The sequence below is a fragment of the Anser brachyrhynchus genome, assembly GCF_964034855.1.
Source record: "Anser brachyrhynchus genome assembly, chromosome: 4".
NCBI lineage: Eukaryota > Metazoa > Chordata > Aves > Anseriformes > Anatidae > Anser > Anser brachyrhynchus.
The window spans coordinates 13,994,405-14,016,407 of NC_137698.1; the positions used below are offsets into that span (position 1 = coordinate 13,994,405).

General features: G+C 41.7%; 2 protein-coding genes across 12 annotated transcripts in view; one reads left to right on the top strand and one right to left on the bottom strand.

The window, feature by feature from the left end:
• The window catches only part of LOC308195067 (uncharacterized protein), a 1,623,621-nt gene that overhangs the window by 1,577,400 nt on the left and 24,218 nt on the right, over positions 1-22,003 (bottom strand). The window lies entirely within an intron of this gene.
• Positions 1-22,003, top strand: part of LOC308195061 (uncharacterized protein) — a 535,750-nt gene that overhangs the window by 145,314 nt on the left and 368,433 nt on the right. For 6 of the 11 annotated variants that reach the window (XM_080591888.1, XM_080591891.1, XM_080591892.1 and 3 more), the window contains 4 exons: positions 15,195-15,378; positions 16,744-16,891; positions 19,705-19,838; positions 21,004-21,137. The gene's annotated coding sequence lies outside the window, so the exon portion shown is untranslated. The other 5 variants (XM_080591884.1, XM_080591886.1, XM_080591885.1 and 2 more) reach the window with 2 other exon arrangements.

Genomic DNA, 22,003 nt, shown 5'->3' on the forward strand with positions numbered 1-22,003 from the left:
AGGCCATTGCTAAATCAGAGCAGCAGTGTTACTGAATTTGAGTGGATGTGAGCAGGGGCTATTTCAATTTGTGTGGGACTTTGATACAAGAAAAGAGACCAAAGTCTTACAGATTAAGTCAAGAGGCTCAAAGAATAAATTGACTGCAGCTGAGATCTGAAGCAAAATACTTTGTTTATTTCCTTTGTATGTGTGAGAGTACACCTTTAAACTGCAGGAGAAACTCCCTAATTTGCAATAATGAGATTAACTGGAAGAGAAAAAAACAGCACAGTAAGCGACACCATATCACAGAGTGCTTGTAGTTATTTGTTCCCTTCTGAATACAGCAATCCTGGCTTTCCTTTGTCAGATTTCTAAATCGCCAGGACAACATTTCACCATGAGCACATGCAGGTATGTCCACTGATTGCAAAAGGCCACTATCACCAAATTACCCGTCTCATGCTAGTGGGGAAAAAAAAAAATTTGTAATATGAAGTTTCATTGTATATGTAGCTTTGCTAGACAACGTATATTGCTGCCGAGTATAATTTTTGGAAGATAACAGAAGCAAGGGGAGACAGCAGCATCCATGGAGCAAGGATGGCTAGCCAGAGAGACTCATGAGGATGATGGTGAAGGTAGGAGCAGGCTGCTTGCCTGCCCGCAGTAACTGTGTTGACCACCCTGCCATTTTTTGTCTAGGCTGCAGCATTTCTGGCAAGGGCTCCCTGCATACACGCTTATTATATGGCATAGGCCTGCACAGCACTTGCTGCTGCCAGATCTGGCAGGTCCATGTCATGATGCATCTTTAGAAGGTTTCTAACACAACCCTAAGTCAGTGATGATGCATTTTTTTGCATTCACTATACCTCCAAGACAGCAGATGTACTATAGTACCTATAGCAGAGGTACTACAGGCACTATGCCAACAGAGCACAGGCAAGCTGCAGCAGCAAGAGCTGGGCCCTGCATCTTTAAGTAAGTGAATTTGCTCAGCTAATTGCGTGCAAGTGCTCCCTCCAAGCACCTGTAAATTGTTGAGTTTAATAGGGTGGCAGCTGTTCCTGGCTGCCTGGGCTCTTGCAGCCTTGGAAGTAGTTGGGAGATGAGAGCGGCAACTTGCAGCATGATTATCTTTTTCTCCATTTCCCCTCAATTTCATTGTCATCTTCTTCTCTCTTAAGAGTGCTTAAAAGCTTTTGTTGCTCCTTATAACACCCACAGGAGCTGTTGCGAAGTGCACTTTTTGTGCTTAAGGTTTTAAAGCCTAAAATCTCTGACCTGAAGAGGTTTGGAGAGTAGCTTAGTTTGAAGCCTGCTGTCATGTAGACACCTGCAAAACATTGAACTTAACGCTGGCACAGCTGGAGGGAGGGATGGTGTGTAATGATGGGTGGCGGTATTGCTGCATGGCTGGGTTTCAGTGCTCTGGTTCTCATGTAGGAATTAGAGTTAGCTCTTGGCTGACTGGGAAGTGAGTACCTAAATGTTTGGTTGTCTCTAGTCATTGGTTTTAAGATCTTGATGCCTATAGAGGGGTAATTGCCTTTCCTAACTGTGGCAGAAGAGACGTAGAGTTATGAGCAATGAATGAGAGATGGTTTTTAGTTGCATGTGATGACAAAATTGTGCAAAATCAGAGCTTTCTTAGTCTCCAATTCTACGTGCTTGACTTCAGTGCTTAACTGAGATGTCAGTTGCCCTAAAAAAATTCTTCTTGCCATGGAAGGAATTTGCTACCTGGAATTTGGTCTTGGGATTTATCTGGCTGGGGTAACTCTAAATCTGCGTATGGCAGAGTGAGGTGAAGCTTTAATGCAGGTGCTTCCATCAGTTCATGAGGTGTGCTGGGGAAAATCTTCCTTGTGGTACCTTACAGACAACTAGGAAGAGCTCTGGCAGGAGATGTGTTGCTATCAAGCTTAGCTGGGCTTTGCAAGTCCTTCACCATTCCCAAAGCAGGTAAAGATTGTTGGTTCTGCAGTTACAAGGGTTGTGTTCAAGTAAGAGTTAATTCAGCCACTTCAGATAAGAGGTAGGATGCCATGGACTTTCTAGTCTTTCTGTTCTTGCAGGATAGAAACCTGTGTGTGTTCTGTAATCCTCCAGCAACCCTCACCAAGCATTGCCTTTGTGTGTAGCTTCATTCTGCTGTGTCTATTCTGTCCTAGGTAGCAAGGTATGTGCTGGCCCAGGCATGTCTCCTTGTGCTGCAACTGCACCTGGGAAGTTTGACCTATAGATAAAAACTATCTTTGAGGTGTATGGGGAGATCCCCTGGTTTAAGAGTACTGACTGTAGTCTTTAGAAAAATAAAGACTACAAATTAAATACTGGGTGTAGCAAAGCCTGAGCACCAGACCCTGTTCCCCAGTGCTGTCAGTAATTTTAATTCAGCACAGGAGACAAAGAAAGTACAGTAGATCTCACCCCCCGGTCTGACAGCTAAATAAGCTGGCAACCAAAGGATATACCTAGGATGGGTTTTGAAAACCTGGCCTTTGGTTTTGGAATTGGATTTTTGTTTTCCTCTTTTTATTTTTCTTTTTACCAGGTGGCCAGGGACTCTGCCCTGACCACAGATTACCTTTTGTGGCTTCAAAGAGGGACTAAATTTAACCATTATGTTAATGAAAGGACAAGGCATGTCACTATTAATAGTGACATGAAATCATGTGTGAAGAACATTCGGTTACAGACATCCTCAGGAGAGAAGAGTTTCCCAAATATATTGACAGAGAGAAAGAGAAGAGACAATTTGTCTCTCTCCCACACTGCTACATGGAGCAGCTAAACTGTGCTTGGTTGGTTATAGGAATTTGGGCATTCCAGCTTAGGGCACGTTGGGTGCAAGCCTTTAGACTTCAGCTAAGGCCCTAACAGGGCCAAGCTCTCAGCTGGTGTGGATCCAAGAAAGCTGACTGCTTTCAGTTAGGAGTTGGCTGTGGCATCCATCGGTCAGAGCAAGGGGCACTACTTAAGGCAGACCCAGGAGATGAGAGCTGCTTTGCAGACAGTGGCTGTTCAGGAATATTGCTGCTGCAGAGTGAGTCTGGGGGAATCAGCAGGATAGGGGGAAAAAAAACAGTAGTAAAACCATTAAGATGTTGACTTTTGTTTAAACTTGGAATGGCATTCCCCTGGGAGTTTCTCTAGCTTGGGGGCTGTTTGCAGTTTGAGATCATTAATAGCCAGCTCTATTTCCTCCCATACGATGGGTTGATGCGGTGTATTCCTATTAATTTGTCTGGGCTCGGAGACAGACAGGGAATATGAAGATATCTTCAGGTTGCTGGTACCTTCTGGGATCTCTGGCATATAGAGGTCTTGAGAAATGTTGAGAGGTTCAGACTTGGGGGTACATTTTCAAAGCGCTTCACAGGGGTTTTGCTGCATGTTAATGGAATTGTTCAGGTAAAATGTTGCAGAATAATTTCAAGTAAACACTATGGTGTCTGGTCCTCTTCTTGTGTTTGATTTGTTTTGAGGGAGTGATACTATCTCCAGGAATATACTAGTCTTTTATTTGGGTTTCCAGAAAGTTTGCTGGTACCCCGTCCAGTTTGTACGCTGTACGTAAAATGGGTTTGCATGTTTATAGCCCTGATCAGCAGCTGCTGTAAGGGTTATAGCCCAAATAGTTGTAGTGACATCTACTGAAATGTGGCTGGGTTATCACCCACAAAGCAGCTGCCCCAGCCTGCTTCCTTCCCCCTTAGTTTTGTTCTGTGACAGGGAGCAGTAGCCCACTGACTGAGCTCTCAGCTTTGTCTGAGAGGATTTAAACCCGCCTGAAAAAAGGCCCGTGAATTACCAGAGGAGGAAGGTGAAAGATGACCCTTCTGTTTTCCGAATCGTTGTGAGGTTTGGCATCCGAGTCTTGCTGCTCCCTGGAGCAAAGTGAGACGCTTGAATTGCTGAAGGAAAAGAAGTTTTCCCCCTCTTTGTATGTGGGTTTAGCCTGTAATTCTGTTCTAGTCAAACTTCCCAGCGCTGTCCCTGTCCATTTCCACAAAGCCTCCAAGCATACCAGCCAAAAAGCCATTTGTATGTCGTTCATCCCGGTGCCCTTTATGCTACGTTGTGGTCGGCCCCAAAAGACAGTTGAGGCTCAGAGAGCTGTTCTGTGTACCTGAGATGTCAGACAAGGAATGGATCTGATTGCAGACATGTACACAGCCAAAAGAGAGGTGATGCTGGAAGTCGCATGGCACAGAAGCCTCATCACAGGGCCTACTTTGTTATTGCCAAGGGTGTCCTAATCCTGCGTACTCGGAAGACACCAAGGATAGAAAGCAGTGTAAGTAGGGATGATACCGCATTTATATGTCAAGTGGAAGAGCTGGTATGTGCAGGTTTTAGCTGTGTGCCACGAGAACTAGCTCCAGAGGGGACAATGCCTCATTGATAGAAGAGAACAGCAGAGTATGCGTGTATTTGTGTGTGTAGGATACAGTTAATCAGCAAAGTGTGCAACCATTTGCCTTAATGGGAGTGATGTACCTTGATCAGCAAATTATCTGCTTGCGCATTAAATTATGCACTGTGATCTCTGAGGTGTATTAAATATTGAAATCAGAATTTTTATCACTAATGGGAACTTAATGAACAACGACATTATGCGCCTCAGTTGGCTTTTGTCAGAAGCAACCCATTGTAGTTGGAAGGTGACTTTTCTGGGTCTCTGGTGGTAACATTCCAATTATTTCACTTATCAATGCCCCTGGCGGTTCCAAATGCCTACTATGGATGTTTTGCCTCAAACTGTGTATGGAATATGGCCTCTAATATGTAGATAAAAGCGTTTTTGAATGGACTGGAGGAGAGACCAGTTTCTACCATGCAGATTTCTAGCTAAAGGCATTCCACCAGTTCAGTTGCTTTCATTCTGTGAGGTAGCTTTTAGGATGTGTGGTTTCATTGGACTTTGGGATAATAAAAGCACAATGAGGTGATGCCTTCGCCTACAGCTAATATGCAGGTGCCTAAATTAGAATATATACATATTCAATGCAAGAAGTGCCTGAGGATAACTCTAGGTAATTCTGTCTCTGAAATGTTTATTATTAGGATTACTGAGGTATCAGAAATCCCAATCAAGATCAAGGACCCGTTATAGCAGACAGCCTCTTCTGTCCTTGCTGTACAGTTTGAACAGAGGGGTAGGAAGGCACCGTGGCTTTTTCAAGGTGACTTAACTTGTCAGTGCCAGACCAGTAGCTAAATGGGAGTCTTCTGCTCTTATATTTGCATTACAGTACAAGTGTTGGATTGCAGTGTATATTTATGTCTAAGTTATCTTTAAACTAGCAGTATGGGCTTCATCTACTGAAGCAGAAGTCCATGCTGCTGGTCTCCCTGCCCGTACTGTCCCTTCAGAGAGGCTCAATGTGTGCACATCATATCCATTTACACCAAGAAGCCATGTACAAAGAAAGCTGGAGGCTTTGCAAACTGCTTTTACCTGCCTTCATTCTACTCAAGTGGGTAGGTTGAAGCCAATTTTGGATGCATCTCTGATTATCCATGGCACAGGCTCACAACGGATGGGCAGCAAATTCCAGTTTCTGGTCCCTGTTCCTCAGCTGGAGCATTGGAGCTGGATCCAGCTGCATCCCAGGTGCAGACTGGTTAGGAATGAGTGGAGCCATGGCTCTCCTTGCTCAGGCCTGTAGAGTGCAGGTTTAACTATTGCCTCCATTAAGGCTTGTTTTTCACAGCTACACGTTACTGCCTGTTAAGCTAACCAGATTTTCATCTGCTTTGCCTCTGACTGTCTTCTGAAAAAGTCCATAGTAAGCCACAGTTTGCCCAGAGGAATATTCCAGGAGAGGAAAGGAAGAATGCAGGAATGATAATAATACAGCCCTGGTGATACTATTGAAAAACAATACTACAAAAACATTTAGGCATGAAAGAATGGTTCCCCCTTTACAGTGCGAAGGGAATAGCTCCCCAGGGACTTGCTGCTGCTCGGAAGAGATTGCAGATCTATTCTGTCCTCTGCAGACACACATGCAGCTTACAGGTATCTTTGAGGTGGGCAGTTATAGGGATGGTGTCTTCTCTTCCACACAGTTCCTGTCCTCTTTATCCCCAAACGGTGGAGAAGAAATAGGTTATATTTGATTATATTCATGGAATCATAGAATGGCTTGGGTTGGAAGGGACCTTAAAGATCACCTAGTTCCAACCCCCCTGACGTGGACAGGGATGCCACCCACTAGATCAGGTTGCCCAAGGCCTCATCCAACCTGGCCTTAAACACCTCCATTTATCCCCTCAATTCAATTCAGCTGTGTTGTTCCCTTGTTGGCTATAGCTTGCCTGGAGGTTTTACTAACTTTACCCTGAAATACGTACCTGTTGACTGTTTATGCTATTCTGAGGCGATGAAATAAAGGCACTGTTAAACTGTTCACGTTTTCTTGTACAGCAGACACTGGGCTCCTTATCCTACAGCACTGGCAAGGGCTGTTCTAGGATGGGATTTCTGTGCAATGTGGGCCAAGGGTACTTACCGTGCCCACCCCAAGCTGATCCCACCCCAAGACACAAGACAGATGCAGAGGCAGACTAGTTTTTACAGGGATTATTGAACAAGAGGCAGAGACTTTGGGAGAGACATCCATATAAATGGTCACGGTCTTTTAATGGCTTGAATAGTTGTGAGTAATGAGTGTTGGACAGAGGTATCCCGGCACTGCTTTGATAGCTGAAGTTTGCTGCGATGAAGCTGAGGGTGCTGGAGAGCTGTTTGTTTGTACCACTTCTGTGGCTGAACGTGCAGTAGATTCTCATTTTCTCTCGTCAGAAATGACTCGTGAGCTAACACTGAGGGCTGATCAGCTTGCAGAGAGGTGATGGTGACACATGGCTGTTCATTGCTGTATGTTGTATGATCAGTCACCGGCTGGAAGATTAACGTGACAAGGAATAAAAAATGGATTCCGGTACCATGAAATTCAGGGAATAGTCAGAAGTAGTACTGAAGAACTCATCTTATTGTTACAGGAGCGGGGAGGATTCAATACTTCACAGAGCAAGCAATACATTATTCCACAGAACAAATAACGATGAGGAGAGGTAGAGCTTTAAATATCAACAGTCTGTGTTCATGGTCAAAAAGCATCACAGGAAGAAAAGACAGAAATCAGAAGAGGAGGTTCAGGAACATTCAAATAAACAAAAACTCAGTGAAACACTATAATCAAGAATAGTCCAAACCAAGGCCAGATCTCAAAATAATGGTCCTAGCAATGTAGAGGGACTGTCATGATGTTTTATTTTCTTCTCCTTCTGATAGAAGAACAAGATTTACTGCAGGAAGGAGAAGGCAATCCATATTGTCAAACCCCATCTCTCAAGTAGTACGAGTGAGACCTAAATCCTAAGCTTCCTTCTTGTTTCTGTATATTTGATAGCTTCTAATTCTTTAGCAACAGCTTGCTTTGTGTGTTTCGGTTTTAATTGCAGCTCTCTCCGAGTTAGATGGTTAAAAAAAAAAATAATAAAAGGAAACAGAAATTATCTGGTAATTATGAGAGTTTAAGGTTTATAGAAAGAACATTGTGAGTCTTGCAATGAAATGGTGATACTTGTTCACTGGGAAGGTACTAGTTCAGTTCAGAGAAATAGTGAGGAGGACATTGTGGCTGAGCACACACTGTTGAAACCTTGATCTTAGTCTACGCTTAGTCTGTGTGGCCAGAAAAGCACACTTCCACCAGCATCTGTAGCTGTGTTTACAGAAGTTAAAATACTTATTTAGCAGATGTGTGCCTTCAGATATAAAACTGCTCTCTGGAAACCGCAATTGATGGCTAATAATATCCCAAATGGTTATTTTCAAACACTATCTCTGGCCATTCAAGAGCCAGATGTGCATTAGTTCAGCAACATCCTGGCAGGTCAGGTTTCCTTTCTGCTCATAGGATGTGTGTGGTAATTGATGGTGTCCTGTTAAGCTGGGTTGTCCATTCCCATTCTGTCTTGTCCAGCCTGGTATTTATGATAATAAGATGTATGCCAACTTTAAATGGACTGGGACTTTGTACCTCATCCCTGGCTTCCTGCTGTTGAGCTTGCTCTTGGATGAAGTATTTTACAGCTTTAATGCTGAAGAAGTCTTACTTCTATTACACCTTGACATTATGATTAGAAAATATGGGTGTGGGACTCGCTTATTCCAGATGCTTTTGTTGTGAAGATACCTTCTTTGGTGAAAACAAAACTAGTAATAGGTGGCAAGCACAGTTTTCACCTGATGGATCAACTGTCCACATCTTTGTGCAAAGCTCTGTGATTGTATGAATGCTGGGACTATGGGAGAAGCATATATGTAGTACTGTGAAAAGATATTCTCAGGGATGATATTGATTTGTAAGTCTAGGTGAAGAGAAGGAAACATTTTTTTTACTATTATTTTTTGTCCCTAGCAGTGTATTTTGAGGAAGGAAGAGTCACCCATTAAGACAGGAACTTGCTTGTTGTTGTATGTAGGGTGTAATTCAAGACAGCCCTTCAACACTGTCTTCCTGACAAAATTCATCATTCTCTTTGAGTGTGAAAGTGTCTGGGGCTGTCCGTGCAGCCATCATTTGAAGTGACGTGCAGAGTGAGCAGGCCACAACCTGGTCTTTCTAGGAAATGCTACAGCCAGTTATAGAACTGATGAAAGGGATTCTTGCCACCCCGCAGGCTACAGAAACACACACAAATATGCGGGCTCCATAGCTGCAAGCAAGCCCTGGGGCAAGGTCGTATTCAAAATTTTTGCTGACTTTTTTAGATAACCTGTAACGCCCTCATCTGCCTTCCAGCATCCGAGTCACCAGTCTTGTGGTCAGAGTATTGGGTTGTGCTGCAAGCTCGTGCTAATCCCTTCCTTCAGGCTACATTTTGTTCTTCATGGCTATCTCTACTGCAGAGGTCAAGCTGTTGAGGCAGTAAGTGCATCCCTGCTTCTCCTGAACTAGTTACCTTCTCACTCGGTCTGCTTATTCATTTAGGGTTTGTGCCATCGTAGCGTAGTTACAGCCTGTATACTTCAAAAGCAGATTGAGCACCTTAAAGTACTCTCATTTTGTCTATTTTTTCCTCTGGCTTCACAAACTGTTTCTTACGTCAGGTATTGATATCCTCACGAAGGCATTCTTTGTCAGGAAGCAAATTAAATTCGGTGGCGACACTTGATACCGAGTTTGTGGGTAATTGGTGATTAAGTTACCTCTGAGAGGAATTAGGCTCCCAAAGAGAGAAACAGTATATTCTGAATATGCTTTAGTCTACTTCAAGTTTTTTTTGACGTGGGGGAAGAGTTACAGAATCATAGCTAATGCCATATAATTAGCTCAAAGATTGTCTTTCAGAGAACAGGAGCTCAGCGGGAGCAGAAGCAATGTGGCAGGAAATACAATTATTGGGCTAGCTTGGGAGAGGGTTGGAGGTTTTGTTGTTGGGAGGGATATGATAGATGGAAAATTACAGTTTTGGCCAACGTGGGAAATGATGATATCTCAGGACCTTGGGGCCAGGAGTAATTTTGTCACCACCCACTATTGCCAAGGCGTAGACAGTAACTGCTTGCCAGACTGTTCAGTGTGTAGCCAGCAAGTCCCTGTTTGAGGTCAGTTTCATTTCCTGTAATATGGGATGGTTCAAAATTAATCAGGTGGTGAGGGTTTTGTTAGTGTTTGTTTTCCCATGTTCTGTGAAAATTACATGCAGAGATCATCCTGGTCTTTTCCTGCAGTCTGAGCAGCCTAAAAGAAGAAGCACTGTTAAACTCTTCCCAATGCACCTTTTCTGGCTCATCAAGGCAGAATCGGGCATACGGTGCTGAGGTCCCAACCTTAGATTTCGTGATTACTCCGTAGCATTCTTGTACCTCCATTTCGTCTTCAGGTTCACTATTTTAAGACTGAGCAGCTGAATTTCTTCTGCCTTGAGTCTTGATTCTGCCAAGAGGTCTTTTCAAAGGAGGATTTTGTGAAAATCAGGCACTTGGTTTGCTTTTCTATTCTTCCAGTGTGAGCCTCAAAACTTGCTTGATGATTGCGGCCTTGTGACATAGCAGTGCTCCTCAGTGCCCCAAGTTGATTTTTGTTGTTGTTTTGGGGGTTGATGGTTTGTGGTGGCTGTTGTTTGGCACATTTTCTAGAGGCTACAAGCCCAAATTGGTTTGGGAATTGCTGGAAGACTACTTTAGTGCCCTAAGCACCAACATCTCAGTCCAGCAAGCCTCTTAGGAGTAGGTTTAACTTGGAACATGTGCTCTAATTGCCTTCATGCAAAAAGGACTTTTGTGAACCTGAGGCTTTTTTTCAACTTCAGCCACGCGTTGGGGCCAGTAGTATACCTGCTGAGTAAGCCATGGGTGTATTTGGCCGTGTGTGGCAATGTTGGTCTACGTTTTCTTTCCCTGAAGATGAGGATTGGAACACGATTTTAGCTAGGAGATGTTATTCTTACAGGCTGCCTACGATATTTAGGATTAAAGTGTGCTGCTCTCCCTAACCATGCTGTTTATTGGCAGTGCTGCTAATGCAGCTGTCTCAAGCTCACTGGTGAATGAATGAGAGGAGCTTGAAAATGTTTTACGCCTAGACAGAAGCACTGAGAGTAGAAAGAAAGAAAGAAAAAAACATGTGGTTGCTTTGCACAGAGATGAAAAAGCTGCTGCAGACTGTTCTACCCAGGATGGGACGTGGCAGTCTGAAAAAAACAGGAATAAAAGTAGATTCATTTTGGCTGGTGCCAAAATCAGTGAATGAGCAATAGCAGATCATATATTCCTGAAAAAGGCATTAGGATGAGAGATTTTGAAGTGTATGCTTCTTTTGATTTGTTGAATAATAAGAGTCAGATCACAGCATCTTTCAGTGCCTCAGTTTCTTACAAAATAAAGGAAAAACAATATTGTGTGGTATTTGGGGTTGGATTTAACCTCCATAACACAGAATATAATAGAAATAAAAAAGAGAGGAAATGAGCCCAACTGAGATCTGAATTGCTCCCTGGGGTTTTGTTTCTGTCCAGTGGCTGGAACTGCACGTCCTTTTCAGGCATCTTGATTAAATGCCTGCAGGAAAGTGGAATGAATCAAGAACTTGAGGGCTACAGATGTTACCAGATTTAAACTGCCCAAAATATTTTTATTGGCTATAAAGGAATTTTCCAAGTGTAATATCTGAAAGTCCCCTCTCTCTAAGGTCTCTGGTGCCTAGACGTGGTTAATCTCTTTCACTTCTGGAGTCTTATGCTAAAATTGTCGTAAAGAAGATATTTTTTTTCTATTGACATGCACCCAGCATTGCATTTCCAAGTGCTAGGTGTCATTTCGGGTCATTAGGTAGCTTTTCTGCTGCAAAGTTGGGGAAAATGGTGACTGACCTCCTGCAAAAGTAGGGCTGGGATATTAGAACTCATAACTCATAATTAAACAGTGCTCTGAGCACTGCAGTTAATTAAAAGGTGTTTTTATTGGAGGGGTTTTTGTTGTTGTTTTGGCTTTTTGTTTAAAGAGTTTGAAGTCTATTTCTTTTTGGAAGGCTTGCCTAAGCACTTTCTAACCATTATAATGTCATTATATATGGGATTCATTACATTAGAGACATTAGAGGAGATTAAAAAGGATCTATTGGAGGCATTGGCTGAAAAAGAAAGGATAAAGACTGGTTGCAGTTTGAGCTTTTATTACGTGGCTTGAAACAAATACTGAAATATTGTATTTAAACTAAGTATGTTTGTTGGAGGGAGCATTAGGAAAGAAAGCAAGGCAGAAAATACCACTCTCACCATTAAAGAAAGAAATCACAATGGTTGGAAACAGTGTGTTAATTAGCAAACTAATTTCCTTGTACTTTAAGTGCATAACAAGTTTTAAATGCCTTCTGAATGGCTTGATATCAATTGTGTTTTGTTCTTTGAATGTAATTGTTTCCATGGCAATGCTGAGTTCTGCTGTATGTGGATTATGTCTGTAAAGCCTTCCAGTCATTTATGGGAAGTCTGTATTAGCTTAGTGGCTGACCTGTATTCAGGCTATATTTTACTTTTGTTGCAGTTGTTTTACAAGCAAATTATGAGGAAAAAAAAATCACTGGAAGTGGGTTGGATTCCCAGTCAATCCCATTTGACTTTGTTTCAGTGATTTTTAGTGGAGCTGTGCTGCATTACATCAGCCCCTGTTCTTCTGAGTGTCTTCTTTATATATCTTGTAACAGGAAAAAGGGCCACAAATGCTATCTCCCTGCTATTACAGGCCACCATTCAGGTTGCTTTTAATTTGCAATGTAGTGAGATGCTTTCAAGTAAACTGCGGTTCCTCAGGGAGAGCAAGTAACACCAGGGAATTGCTGTAGGGCCACCAGCCACTGATAGAAAGCCCTAGGACAGGGGCAAGAGGGGACTATTGTGTTCAGGGACAGGACTTATTGATTGCAGGGTGACCCCAATGTTCCTGTTAGTGGGAGGGGAAAAAGAAGTACAGGAAAGGGGCTACACTGGCAACTTATTTCGTTTTTGAGCAAAGAACAAACCCCTTTTCTCTGCCAGCTGTGCCTTTTCTCATCAAGTTCTACATGAGGTATTGAGATTATACCTTGTTCAGAACCCCTTTACCTTTTTCCATGCCCATTACTTTTTTTTTATTCAGGTATCAGAAAGAATAGTCTGTGTTAAAGATTTCACTGGAAGCTTGTGCTTGTTAGCCTGGTATTTAGTATATTTAGTATTGTATATTTAATATAAATTTAGTATTGTATTTTTTTGTTGATGGATTCCGCCCCAACACTCTCCCACCCCCATCAGTGTTTATATATATATATATATATATACACACACACTGTCTACTTCAGGAAGAAGAACCAAATACCTACATGATGATATTGAAGGGCTGACTTCAAGTCCTAGCTCTGGCACAAGCTACTTGGCTAGCCTTGGGTACATTAGATAGGGACCAAGGCTATGAAACTATTGTGTAAAACAGTAATAATTTTTCATTTCCATCACCATCTGTCATACCTTTCTAGTCCAATTGGACTGTTTGTTTTCCACTCAGTGTTGATGCAGCACTTAGCAGAAAGGAGCTTAAGGTCTTAAGACCATAGCTCTCACTAAGTGGGAAAAAACCCCACAACTATTATCACTTGATTTCCTTGTTTCATGTAAGATTCGTTCTCTTAAAACTACATCGGCAGGACACTGTGACTACCACATTTTGCCTTTCTCTTTTTCGTTTAGAAATGTGAAGCAGTTGGATTAATCTTTTTGTTTTATAGCTGTAAAAGATTAAATAAAGGAAATCCATAGACAACTCAGAGTAAATGGAAACATTTATACAGAAGGCTCAGCAGTTTCTTGTTTGGGGCACATTCGCTTTTTCCCATTTACCTTTCTTTGCTCATGACAAAGACAACAAACAAAATCTTGACCTTCAAGAAAGCCTGATGTGTGTGACAGAATTCAGGAGAAATGTACTCTTTAAAAAAGTTAGACCCAGGTGTTTATGTTTATGACTTAGGCCTACATGAGGTGAGGCGTAAATATATAAAAGGCAGTCCCTGCCTTCAAACATCTGCTAACAATGAGGCAAAATAGAGGGGGACCAAAGTAAAATTTCTTTTTGCTTCATTTGCAGGAAAATAAGCTATGGAGGAGAGGTTGAGTGATTTGCCTGAGGTCACCTAGCCCAGAGCTGGGAAGGCAGAGTTCACACACTGGGTAGATTGCACTGTCACAGTTTGTAGCTAAATATTCAATGTAATGAGGATTTAAGGTAAGTAGGCAGTGGTGTTCAAGCACTAAACTGCTAGAAATGTACTTCTGCTTCAGGGACATCCACATGAGGTAGATTCAGAGGAGCTTTGTCATGTTCTGCTAAGAATTGTCCGGGCATTGAGTTTGAGGCCTGTCACAAGGCCTCCTGCGATGCCTGAGCACACGGTGGTTTGCAACGAGCAACATATCTGACAAACAGCTCTTCCCTTCGTGCTTGGGTAAAATATGGATTATCTCTGAAATGAGTCAGCACCTGATGTTCCCGAAGGACTTTCCCAGGCATTATTTCATGGCATTTCTCCCTTCTGGAGTTCTCCCTGAAAACACTTAACCCAGAATCAAAAAAGGCTCCAGTCTGGGAAGAGAAAGACATGACTTTCCTCATTTATGCTACCTGGCAGTGTAAAAAAGTGACGTAAGTAGAGAAATTGAAGAAACCCTTGCTATTTGTATGGCCAGACTCTAGTTAACTATCCTTATTGTAAAGATGAATGAAAGCTGGTATAGTCTAAGACCATCACTCTGGTGCCTCTCAGTCTCAACACTAGCCAGGTAATGATAGCTCTTAAAATACCTGGCCTTGGGAGGTGGTAATGGACTGGCAGAGTCAGGGAAGAGCTGTTGAGAAAATGGAATTTTGGTTCAGCAGTCAAAACGGGTGTCCCAGACAACTTGGTTTTGGTTTCTTTTAGGAGAATGGAGGGGAAAACAATAGAAAAATACACTTTATCGATCTTAACATTTCATCTGTTCTATTTTTTAATGCTTTGTTTTGTAATTATTTCAATTTTAAAAAGAAATGGTGCTCCAAAATGAGATGTTGAACACCTTTATATGTAAAACAGGGAAATAAATTTTACTTGTAGAACTCATACTTTTATTTTCCTTCTGCTTCCAATACTGTCTTTTGGCCTTAACTACCTGCCCTGTTTGACCCAAGCAGTTTCAGTTGCATAAAACTAGATTTATTTATTTATTTTTTACATCGTGCTGCTTGGAGAAATTCTTGCAGCATCATCCCTGGCCACACTTGGAGAAAATCCAAGCTCACTGTTTCCACCATACTCTTCCTCCTCTCCATGCAGTCTGCCCATTCCCTTCTCCCATGGAGCTGACAGGCAGAGTAAAACTCCAGGACAAAAACAAAAAAAACTTCAAGCACTGCATTTTTCTTGGCAGTTTATCCCACTGAGGCTGTGCCCTGTGCTGGCTTGGTGTTCCTATTCAGCTCAGCCAGGTACCAGGCTTTTCATGCCTCCCTCTACCTCTGGCCTCCTTCAGGTAAGAGGCATTGCCTCTTGCTGCTACATGCTCTGGATGTATCCCCACTGTGCAGGGGGGAACCTCTACAAGGCATCTGATTTCAGGTACTAACCTATGGAGTTTGACTCACTATGGTTTCTTCTCTCTCATCTTTCCTGCAGGTAACAAGGAGAAGTCTTAGAATTGCCTTCTCTGTTGCACCATGTGGAGTTAGGTGTTTAGCCTTCTCCCTAGTGATGGCAAGAAGCAGCTGTCAGCTACTACCTAATGATGTTACTGCATATGCACCTCACCTCCGGTAGCTTAAAGAAGCTTTGAACTTGAGGACACCTTCCTCCTGAGTTAGTACGTTAACACTTTTACCTGCTTGTGTAAAGGCCCTGTGGCTCTCCAGCATCCCACAGAACAAGTACATTCGCACGGGAATGCTGGCACCATGTTGCTTGAGTATTTAAACATCGGAAAGTTATGGATGAATCAGTTCCTAGGTCTGTCTGCTCACTGCAAGGACACTTCCTTCTGTTCCTTCACACCTTCAGTGCACCTTGCTTGGTGAGAACAACTACATTCACTCGCTAGGCCGTATTCACCCCCCCCAAACCCCTGTGTGCTGTGATGCACAGTTGTGTCACACACCCACTCCCATGTGTGTGCACATGCTCATGCACATACATACTGTCTTGTGCACAGTTGGTATAATTTTTGTGTTGGAGTGTCTTTTTCTGTGCTTTGGAATTTTCTGGGGATTTGTTTCTGGGTGTGACTGAGAGCCTGCAAAGGTACTGAAGAATTGATGCATTTTCTTCACTAAAAGAGATGATAATCATATCAGCCAGTCTTGCAATGGACCAATGCTCTCAAAATCTAGGGTAACCAAACACCCCAAAGACTCATTTCCTAATGATCTATTTTGATGGATTCTACTCTCAAAGCACCTGGTGTCTTACAGGAGACCACATATCCTGGGAGCTGTTCCCATTAGAGTGTTTCAGGCTCTGCATCTGAGAAATTTTAGATTCACAAGGATAAACAATTAACTTTTTTTTAAGTTCAGAAGAATTAAAAATGAAGTGAAACTTGCACCATGAAATGTAGAGCATTTCAAGCTTCTTATATTGATCACCTTAGTTATTAATGTATGAGAGACCGTGATGAGTTGGGAGCATCTATTCTAAATCCCTTTGAGTTTTAATCTGGGGCAGATGAGAAGGAAAAAAAAAAGAGGATTTAAAAATAGATATGTGTCTTCTGTAGTCAATTCACTCTGCATGAAATCTGAACAATATTCAGGAAATACTCTAACTCTCAGCAAAGCCTGTTGTTTCTAAGCAGAGCCAGTCTGGTCTTATCCACGCTGAGGAGCAAATGGGATTGACAGGCATGTAACAGAATTGAGACAGAAAGTGTGAAACTGTGTTTGAAAGCAGAGAGACGCTTAGAGATAACCTTAGCTCAGTTGTGCCTGACAAAAGAGGAGGAAATAAAGGGAGTTCCTTAAAGGAATTCGTTATCATATGCATTTAGAAAAGGCAGCAGGCACCTGAGGAGGCCAAGGGAAACCTAAATAAAACTATATTGAAAGCTAGGCTTCTGTGCCATACACCAAAAATGTAGCACAGATCGTTAAGCAGAGCCCACTTGGCTGGGTGATGCTGAACAAAAGCCATCAGCATGGCAGCAAATGACACCTGCTTTGCATCCCTCATTCAGGTGAATAAATGAGGGCAAGGAGCCAGTGCGGAGCCATGTGAGCTGTGGAAGGAAGGTCCAGACAGCTGAACGCAACCCTCGTGAAATAACTGGCTGAGCAGACTCAGCCCTGACTTCGGGCAGGACATCACTCAGCTGAAAACTGAAGGTTGAGATTCTGAACAACTGCTTTGCATCGGCAGTGGGACGTTGTTCGTACAAGTGCATCCACTGTGATAGTGCTGACTTCTATTGCTCCGGTCACGGGGGGGTTTGTGGTTTTGGTGCTGCTTTAAGATAGAGCAAAATTTACACGTTTACTTCTTGTCCTGGGTGGTTGTGGTTACTTTTTAGGAGGTTTTTGTGATTTCTAAAAAAGGAGACAGCCAACTTTGCAATGAAGCTCTTCCCTGTTCTCTCAGAAAGAGGGAGGGAAATTTTGCTTTCAGATAAATGCCTGAAAGTTAAGTACCACTCAAGGAAAGTTGCATGGGAAGAGATGGAAAAAAACTTTTTTTTTTTTTTTTGGTCAGAAATGAGTAATATGTTACCTTTCAAGTGGCTCCTCAGCGCTGTAGAGTGTGTGGGAACACCAGGCTGTGTTTGCAGAGGTGGTCATGCCTGAGCTATGGCTGGAGCTGTAGCATCTGCTTAGGGCTGAGCAACACCTGCAAGGGATTTTTTTTTTTTTTTAGAGCTGAAAGATGAAACTTCAGGGCTACAACCTGCACCTTGATTCATTATATCACCCCAAGGTTAAAAATGCTTGTAGCTTTATATGCTTTCCTAGTCCTCTCTGAGAAATGCCACCCCCAAAACTCTCCATATTATTCCTGCCCGTAGCTGGGCATCTCTTTCTGCTCAGAATTTAATGGGGATAAACCTGGCTAAACAGAAGGGATTTGTATACGCAGCAGCCGCTTTCATGAATGCGATGAGCACATGCAAAGCTGCCGTTTGAGCATATAACCTACTCACAAATACTTAAATAGCGTCGATTTGTAAAAATCTTGCAAAGTGTGCTATCTGCCTTTCTTCAGCTAAAAAGCATTTGTTATTTTTCAACTCAGTTATTCTCTTGATTTAAGTGTGTTCAACCATCTGTTGAGGGCACAAGAAGACAGAAGCGAGTAATTAAGCAGACCAATTGCACTACACAAATAACAAATAATTGAGATGAAGCATTCAGAGCCAGTTCATAGGCTAACAGTCATTTTTCATGACTGGTGAGTGCTTATGAAGAATATATGCAGTTGTGAGAAACAGGAGTGGTGAACAATTTGCAAACCAGGAAAAAAAAGGTCTGAAATCTGGAAATGGATTTGGGGTGGACTTTCTTCACCTTGCTGTGAGTGAAGGTACAAAACTAGAGGGTAGGCTGAGTGGCAAACCTGAAGTTTAGAAATAAGCAAAGAGGACAATAGATAGGAAGACAAACATGGGCTGAAGCTTCCCTTTTTTCCATCCACAGTGGGCAATATCACTGAAAAGGTCATTAGATACAACCTGAAACAGACTTTTTAAGTAAACCTACAACTAAAACCTTTGACGTACAATCCAACAACTGAATTACAGTCACCTCAGGCGTTTTCTTTAGCATTTGCATTAAGAAGCTTTGCATCTGCACTGTGCTGAGCACAGCCAAACAGATGCGAGATCCTCTGCTTACCCAAATGAAAACCCACTATCCCCTTTCTCTGCCAAAGGTGACAGACTCCCCTCAATGCAATGCTGATTTCAGAGATGTTCTCTATAGAATAAACACCATCTAATTCTTTGAGATTATCACTTAGATTGATGTTATTGGAGTTGCTTGCTGATCATTCAAGAAGCTGTGAATTTTCTTTGACTGCCTCTTTACACCACTTGCTGTGTTGCAAAGTTTTGCCTTTATTTAGACATTTCCTCTAAGCATTTCACATACCTGGTACAAACAAATCTTCCTTCATCTCTACCAGAAAGTTAGCAGCTGGTGTCTGCATGCATTTTACTGTTTGGGATTAGAGAAAGAAGTGCGGTGAGAGGTGGGATGCTGCCAGATTCCGGGAACCCAAGGCTGCACATGTTAGCTGGGGAGGAATTCTGCTCACTGAAGATAAATCTTAGCTCTTTTTGCACCAATCACAAGGTTTGCGAGCACCTTGCTATATTCAGTCCAGATGCTTGTGTATGGGAATGAAGTGAGCAGTAACTCTGGAGTTAAATTTTAAATTAGTTTTCCAGTGAAGACCTGCCCATGGAGTTGCTTTAGTGTGACTTACTGATCACCTTCAGGGTATTCTGCAGGAAATGAAGATTTATTACAGTGTTGTTACTTGACCTGTGGCTTTTACCTTTCAAGGATGAGCATTTCTCTTAAGCAAAAGGAAGCAATTAGTTACTGTGACTGGAGGTTTTCTGGAGAAAGCGGCCATTTCTCCAAAAGAACAAAGAGGAACTGAAAGGTGGCTCAGCTGGAGGACACTGAGGCAATCCACTGGCCTCAGGCAGAAATTAAAAGTCAGACATGCACAAGGGATGGAGTGGTTTATGTCATAGATGGGAAGCAGCAGGAAAGCCAGAAATAGTTAGGAATTAGTAGGCCAGTTTGGGCAAATATGGCACATTGAGAACTGGGTCTGTGAGCAAAGCTTGCAGTCTTCAGCTCCTGCTGGGGCACATTTGACTTTAGAGACACTGAACTATCTAAAGATAATATTCTAAATAAATCAAAATTAATAGTTAATAATAAGAATAAATAATAAAAATAAATAATAAAACAAATAATTAAAATAATAAAATTCAATAATAATAAATTAAAATTAAAGATAATATTCTAAAGAAATCTGAGTACGATCTTCCAAGGGCATGGAGTCAGTCAGTTTTCTGGAACAGGTATTAAATATTGTGGTAATAAAAGTTAGGTCTCAGTGTAGCCATTGTGAGCTTGTCCAGCTCATCCCAGTAACACCGGCTGCCACTTTTCTACCTCTTTCTTTGCAGATTTACCCAGTCTTTTGTTCTTGGCATCTGGTTATACCACCCCCTACTCACTGCATGGAAAGGGCATGGCAACAGTTTGTGAAGACTAATGAACAAGATCTGTTTTGGGAGTGATCATAACCTGATTTAATATAGTAAGTACATAAGAAAAGAGAAATCTGTTAAGTTTTTGTGATTCTTAAAGGTGTACGTGCTGATTTGCTTGGACTTCGTGGAGCCATGTACCTCTGGAGTATGGAGAGATACTCATCACTTCTGTTCTTATTCTCAATTGTGAGCACACTTATTAAATGGAGGCAATTGTCTTATGCTGAAAAAAAAATAAAATATGACCTATCTTCGTTTCAATGTAATTCCTTAATCGACATTGTCTGTGATGTATTTTCGTACCATTTTGGGAAGTTCTGGTGGGAGAAATACGCTCATCACTCATACTGTTGCCAAATTCTCCGAGGGAGAACATCTTCCACTCTGGTTTGGGTGCAGTCTGGTGCAAAGGTTCCTGCAGAACTGCGTGTAAGGATGCAGTGTATCAGAAGTTATCAACTGATGAGCAGAATTACTTATCAATGTTATAGTGGTTGTGCTTTGACAGGTATTCAAACTGAAAGATCAATTTAGATTTTCTGAAAGGAAAGAATATGCAGTAGATTAGTTTTCAAATGGTTTTTAGTACAAGGAATGAAACTACTTACATTGGTGATTTTCTAAGGTTACATTTGTTTTTGCTGTTTCTTTTTCTCCTCTTCTAGATGCAATTCCTATTTGCTAAGGATTCTGAGCATTACATTAGAATAAAGAAGACTTGGAGGGCAATTTTAGAGAAATAGATATCCAAATCACTAGCATAATCTTTCTGGCTCTTTGAAAATGAAAAATAGAGTGTTTCAGAGAGCTATTTATTGGAAAGATTAGTTTTATCATGAAATTATTACTTTAGCACATGGTTTGAGATTGGTCATTACCTTAGAAAGTTCACAGATGAAAACACAGGGAGAGTTGCCAATGAAAAAGACCTAATGACTGAAAGAGTCTTTTCCTTGTGTGCTCCGTTTTCCCCCTATAGCTATGTTTTGGCTTCACCAGGGAGAAGTAAATAATCTATTAAAAAAGCAAAGGATGGAAAAAATAAGTTAAAACTGTATTATAAATCTTGTAAATTGACTGATTTTGTGGTGGAAAGCCTTCTTGTTTATTTATTTATAGGGCTAGGTAAGTGTTGAAAAATCCAAAAATATTTATGAATAGCATATATTTTTTACAATAACATTTTTGTGTGTGTGGGTTTTTTTTTTCCAGGAGCAATCAGGCTGCAAGTGTTTACATGGTAGACTGGAAAGGAGCTCTTTGTCTTTCTGTATTTGTGTGTGCATATGTGAACAGCATGGAACGATGTAACTGGCACATTAAAGAGAAGGCTTTATCTGCAGAAGGTAAGGGCAATTCTTTGAAAATTTAGTAACGCATTGACGGTCTTAACCTACCTGCTTTATTATAGGTAAACCCTTGGGGAAGACCTCATCAATATGATGTAAAAACAAACCAGCTGCCAGTTAAGTTGTTTGTTTTCTTGCAGCACCGCTTCACTGATCTGCCCACTTGAGTTGTAGCATTCCAGGACCAAACTGTCTTTCATGACACGATTACTCAGTTGCTCTGAAACTTGTCATGCTGTAAGGAATGGGAGGTTTTCTTTATCCTAGTCTACATTTCATAGTCCTTACACATGGAAAATTCTGATGTTATAGTGACAGACCTTGAATTAAATACCTGGGTAGATGCATGCTGATGGCCAAAGCTGCTATGGAGACACATATTTTGGAAGAATACTTTTAGTGCTGTAGTCCTTTCTCACTCACTTTTGCGTATTTTAACTCATTTCTGGCCAATGTAGGAATTCTCTTGAGTAAAACCTAAATGCTTCCATCATGTGTCAGTCCCCTTGTGTTGCAATTGGAAATTAAAAGAAAGCGGGTTTTGAGTTTGAATCATGTAGCAAATTTTCATGTCAATTTTCATGATGAGAGGAAGGGGCATTATGGAAACTTCAGAAGAGAAGTGTGAAAGGAGGAGAGTAAAGTCAGTGTCTCTTTAAACGTCTTACACATATTGCATGGCAGCAGGATTATATCAGTCTTGGGATGCTAGCATTTTATTTGTAAAAATAAATTCTTCCAGAAAACATCCCAAACCAGTGTCACATTGTTGAGTGCTAATGGCTGCATTAGCAGTTATCCGCGGTTATGCATATGTCCATCCATCTGCCTTATGACTTTGCATCCGAGGAAGGTGCTGTGCG